The sequence below is a fragment of the Papaver somniferum genome, unplaced genomic scaffold (genome assembly GCF_003573695.1).
Source record: "Papaver somniferum cultivar HN1 unplaced genomic scaffold, ASM357369v1 unplaced-scaffold_1, whole genome shotgun sequence".
Lineage (NCBI taxonomy): Eukaryota > Viridiplantae > Streptophyta > Magnoliopsida > Ranunculales > Papaveraceae > Papaver > Papaver somniferum.
Genome location: NW_020618824.1, coordinates 5,179 through 10,502, shown reverse-complemented (window position 1 = coordinate 10,502; position 5,324 = coordinate 5,179). Strand labels below are relative to the sequence as shown.

Below are 5,324 nucleotides of genomic sequence, written 5' to 3'. Positions count from 1 at the left end.
AAGATTAGATATGTGGAATAGGAGCTACTAAAGTTTCATTATCTTTTTTGTATTCACTAATGGGAAATGGGTTTTTAACCACTTCCTGGGATTTACAAAAACCACTGCTCTTGGGCCGTAGTTATGTATAGTGCAGTGTCTCACAATAGTTTTTGTTGGAAAAAAAAAAGAAAAACATAAACCTGTCTCTGACACAGTTGTTCTTTAGAGGAGTAGTTTTGTAATAATTCAAAATTCAAGAGCCACTGTGAGGGCTAGATTTTTCTGCGGAAAGAGAAAAAGAAACCAAACCTTATCTCTTTTATCTCTCTATCTGTTTCACTTCATCTAGCCTCTTCCACCACTTCTCTCTATCTGTTTCGCTTCATTTTTTTCTGTATCATAACAATTAGATGCTTGTGAATCAAAACTTTAGTATTAGGTTTTGCGTCCTCTTCTTCAACACCGGCTCTTGAAGATTTGTTTTGAATCGGTGAGAAAGAGGTGATGATGATAATCAACAACAACTGAAAACCAAGATTAATCTACGAAAACTGAATCGAAAGGTATGTATAATCTCTATTTATCGTTTTAGTTCAATCGATTAACTTATCCATCTCCAAATTGAAATTTCAGTAGAAAAAAAATTAGATCTTAGTAAACCTAAAAGCTTCAATTTCATCTGAGTTCTCTTTTCAGATTTGTTATCAGTTAGTGGATTTATTCCTACTTTTGTTTATTTGTTTGTTTTCTTAGTTTTGTTTTATTGATTGTGTGTATTTTCTTTTTATTCAGGCACTAACGAAGTAGAAAGCTCCAGCACCAATCCATCATCATCAAAGCCATCTAAATCTAATAGTGGTAAACAAAAATAAATAAAAAATCAATTCATGATTAAATCTATATTGGGTTCTTCTTTTATGTTGAATTTAAGTTTTTTATTTTGTACTGAGTTGTTTTCTTTCATGATTTCTACAGAAGTGGTGCAAAGGAAAGCAAAGGAGAAGGTTAACAACATTCTCGTGTTTGATAAAGATGGGATTTAATTTGTGATTTTGTGTTGTAAGATCATTACTTCTGCCAGTTTATGAAATATTATGCATATACTGTTTGATAAATATGGGTTTTCTTATGTTACTAGATTAGGATTCTTATGCTGGAATTTTGTGTTGTTAGTTTGATTAAAAGGTATTTTTTGTGATGCATTGGTTTGTATTTGCTGAATTTGCTGAGCAGTTCAATGACTTGGGAACTCATGGAATTAATGTTATTATCTACAATCTTTGGTTCACCGACGATGGGGAAATGAAGCTCAATTTTGAATCATATGTAAAGGTTCGTTTATGATGTTGTAACATTGTCCTTTCGTTTCCATTACAAGTTTTTTTTCATATGTTTGTTTCTCAAATTTGAGTGTATACATGTCTTACTTGTTTGAAGGATATCCAACTAGCTGGAGCCCCATAAATGTCCAAGAAAGCTACTTTACAAGCTCTATGCCAATAACATCTGACCAACAAGCTTCACTATTCTCTTCGTGTGAGTCTGTGTTTCGTACTTCACCATTTGATGATGCATGTTAAAACTTGCCAAACCTTTTTTCATTTTTACTTCGACACCTCAGGAGTACTTATCCATCTTATACTTGAGGTTACCTGAGCATTTCAGAATAATATTGCTTGGAAAAGTCGTTCGGCGGCACAATTTTGCAGATAAATATCCATGGAAAAGTAGACTACAATTGGGTTCCTAAAGGATGCTCCTAAGATAAATATCCATGGATTCTGCATTTACCACAAGAACATGCTAAGAATGATATATTTTTCTTACTTCAACCGGTCTTGTTTAATTGCTTCGTAATATACTTCTAGGTACATGACACATGTCTGTTCACTTCTTCTAAACACAACCGCTTTTGGATGTTGTCAGTCAGAATGAGGTGTAGCAGGTGAGAAAATTATGCTAATCTTTTACGCCGTCTTTCACATTATGATGCTCCCATTTCCTCTTTTTAAACTTCGCGCAATGATCTGTTTCGGCAGGTACTTTGGAGGTTAATTTTATTCAACCAACTCATAACAAGCAAAATTTTGGGAGGACTACAATTTTTCAAAGGCTTGAAACCCGCTTGAAAGAAATGACACTGGAGTATTGGTAAGCCATTTGTAACATCTTTGAGATTGCAGTAGTTTACTAGCATACTGAATCATTGTGAGTTGTGCATATAAGCATTATGGCATAAGTGTGTTCTCTCTGGAATTTCCACAGGGCTAAGAAGTCTGAATTAATTGGGTGCCAACAATCGTGTCAAATCTAAATAAATATAAAGTGTGCTTTTGACGCATTTTCTTTTTCAGTTTTGAAAATTCGTGTAATGGGATTGTTGATACAGGATATCAATTTGGAAAAGGATTCATTAGCATTAATGGGTCGTATAGATTTAAGAAAATCTCATGCTTCCGGTCATTCCATGGGTAAGCAAATCCTTTTCCATCCTATTTCAGTTCACTAGCTTAGTTTGGGCGTCTAATATTAGGTATTGTTCTTAAAGTTGTTTCATGTTGTATGTTTTCATTAGGGTCCATGATAGCGTGCAAATTCGCTGCAATAGTATTACCTGAAAGGCTAGTGTACATGATAAGAATAAGCTTGTAATGTTCGCAGCTAGTCCTTTAGATTGTAATAACACAAATGGTACTCATCCTTTATGGTTGTTTATTTGGATTATTAGTTGCCTGGTGTGGCGCCAGATCCGCAAAAATGGTGGAGGCTCTTAACTATATGAATAAGGTATGCTTGATCTGTTACCCTTCAATTTTTTGTTCTGTAGGTTTTAGCTTTCATAAATTGCTTAAAGTGTGCTTGGTTTTACATTAATGTAACTCTAAAGTGACTTTTCTTTCATTTTTACTTTTCTTTCATAGCTTTTTCTACAAGGAAGATTTATCACTTGTTTTAGTGTTCAAATGTGAACTCCAGTTCCTCTTTTTAGTGTCTGTAAGTTCTTTTTCAGCTTGTCCTCTTTTATTGAAGAAGACTAAACTATGTTGTTCAACATTATTGGGGATAAACTTAGTTTTTTGGGCAAGTACTTAAGCATACAATCTTAATCCAATTGTTAATCTTTTTGTACTATGTTTACAGTTACACATATACATTAGCAGAAGGCCTTTATTCTTTGCATGGCTTGTAATTTTAATTTGTACCTTTAAAGGAATTACCTGCCTATATTATTATTTCATAGGACTGCTCATTTGATGGTATTCTCTTGCATATGTTCAATGCCTCAGCTTTGAGCAGTTTTGTATCAATTTTACAAATGAGAAACTACAACAACCTTTCAACCAGGTATCTTACCGAGAGAAGTTTGGCTTGATCGTTGATTGTATGGTTTATTCCCTTCTTTAATTTTTATCATTCAATGTATTTTTCTTTAAAATTGAGCAGGAAGAGGACACAATTGTCAAATTTTCGACAAGTCCTCGTATTTTCCTCACATGTTGAATTTTTCATGTACAAGTATTATGTTGTTATTGTTTTGAATTCATTTTGTTTGAATATTTTGCAGGTGGAATTAAAGTTTGATCATATAAATGGTAATATATGCAGCTATGAACCTCTCTACGAGTGTCAACTGGCAAGTTTGCTGGGTAAGGATCTCAATTGGTTAAGTTTGTGGATTTTCTCCTAAGACTTCTATCAATTCGCTGTGTATGTTTTGGGTCATGATCTCAATTTCTTCATGAGTTATGGACTGGATATTTTACATTTGCAAAATAGTTATAGTTCATGTTTTTTCTTTAAATTATAATGAGTGGATAGTTGCACATGTAGTTGTAGGTGGTGCTGGTGTCGAGTAGGTCCTTTTCTCTTTTCCTCTTTTGTTACTGTTGTTAATTGTTGTAGTCTTGAGTTTTGTTTGCAGCTTAGGGATGGAGTAATGGACCTGATTTGAGCTAGTTTGTTAGAAGATGAAGTCTTAAATGGTGTTGTATATGTTTTTAAACTTTATGGTTGTAAATCTTGTAATAGGAACATAGTTCAAGGTTTTCCAACTTAGTGTTAGATTTTTTTCATACTTGGAACTTGCAGTATTTAGTTGAAATTGTAGACTGAATTCACTTTTCAATACGTATTGAGCTTTAAAGTTGTTGTCAATTTAATTTTGTGAAATTCGGTTTTGAAGTCATTAATTTAATTGTGATTCAGCTTTTAGTTTTCAATTCAGTTGAATCAGTTTTAGATTCAGCTGAATCAATATTATTATTTTTTTTATGAAATATCATCAATCAAAACTACTGTGTGTATTAGTATCTATACATGTACTGTGAAAGACAGTGGTTCTTTTAAAGAAATCAACCCTTGCCAGACACGGTCGTTTTAGAAAAATCACTCATATTTTACTGCTGATGGACACAGTAATTTTAGTGATATTACTTTTTGTCCTGGCAGTGGTTTAACTTCCATTTTCCACTAGTGATTTCATATGAATTGATAGTTTTGTCACTAAAATTGACAAAGGGGGAGATTGTTAGAGCACTGCCCGGTCAAACTCGCATGCGTTGCTATCTCAAGCATGTTTGTCAATGTTAGTGATCAAAACTATAAGTCTTGATTTTTAGTCTCTTATAGCTAAGTCTCGGACTAGGATAATAAGTGTAGTTGAGCTCAAGGACTTCATGGAGGTTCATCATACAAGAAGAAGATCTACTCAAGGAACCGGTGGAACTTCTCTATAAAAAGGTATGTGGGGACTTGAACTTATCTGTCACTCAAAAGAATATCTATTCTATCTCCTACTCTTTGAGACAAAAGTCGTATGCTATATATATATAGACTAGATCATACACATTTGGTATTTCAAGCCGAGTATACCTCACCTATCTATATCTCGAAATATGTGTTGATAAGCTTTTCGCTTCGACCAAGATTGTCTTTACCTAGTGACGAAAGTCATGAATATTTCAATCACTTTAAAAATTGCTTTGACGAGAAATAATGTAACAACTATATAACGTCCTCTAAGAATGTTTCAATGATTGGAATGAGAGTTTAGATTGCATAACCAATGGATTCCTTGAACCGAAGTTTTCGAACTTTGTTGATCAAGAGAACCGGAAGTATGGCAAGTGCCAAGTCCGCGAACTGCCAAAGTTCTCAAACCCGAGAATTTCTGCTGGAGTTGACAAACTACTTACATGAGCCAAGTCCGCGAACACAGTCCGCGAACCGTCGTAGTTCTGGAACCCGAGAATTTCTGCTGGAGTTTGTAAACTCTATCCGGTGTCTTAAGTCCGCGAACCTAGTATGCGAACTTGAGAAGGTTATGTATCTAAAGATGATTT

The 5,324-nt window shown here is 34.1% G+C and overlaps 1 long non-coding RNA gene across 14 annotated transcripts; it reads left to right on the top strand.

The window, feature by feature from the left end:
• The first annotated feature begins 202 nt into the window (after window positions 1-202).
• Window positions 203-4,152, top strand: LOC113325938. Of its 14 annotated transcripts, none has more exons than XR_003348187.1 (12): window positions 204-545; window positions 775-840; window positions 958-1,041; window positions 1,216-1,314; window positions 1,420-1,518; window positions 1,851-1,927; window positions 2,022-2,133; window positions 2,372-2,453; window positions 2,711-2,769; window positions 2,904-2,976; window positions 3,270-3,629; window positions 3,905-4,152. It is a non-coding gene; the product is annotated as an uncharacterized LOC113325938 (long non-coding RNA). The 14 variants fall into 14 exon arrangements; XR_003348182.1 differs by having other exon boundaries at window positions 3,224-3,629; XR_003348188.1 differs by having other exon boundaries at window positions 205-545; window positions 2,711-2,976; window positions 3,270-3,327; window positions 3,548-3,629.
• Window positions 4,153-5,324: the final 1,172 nt, after the last annotated feature.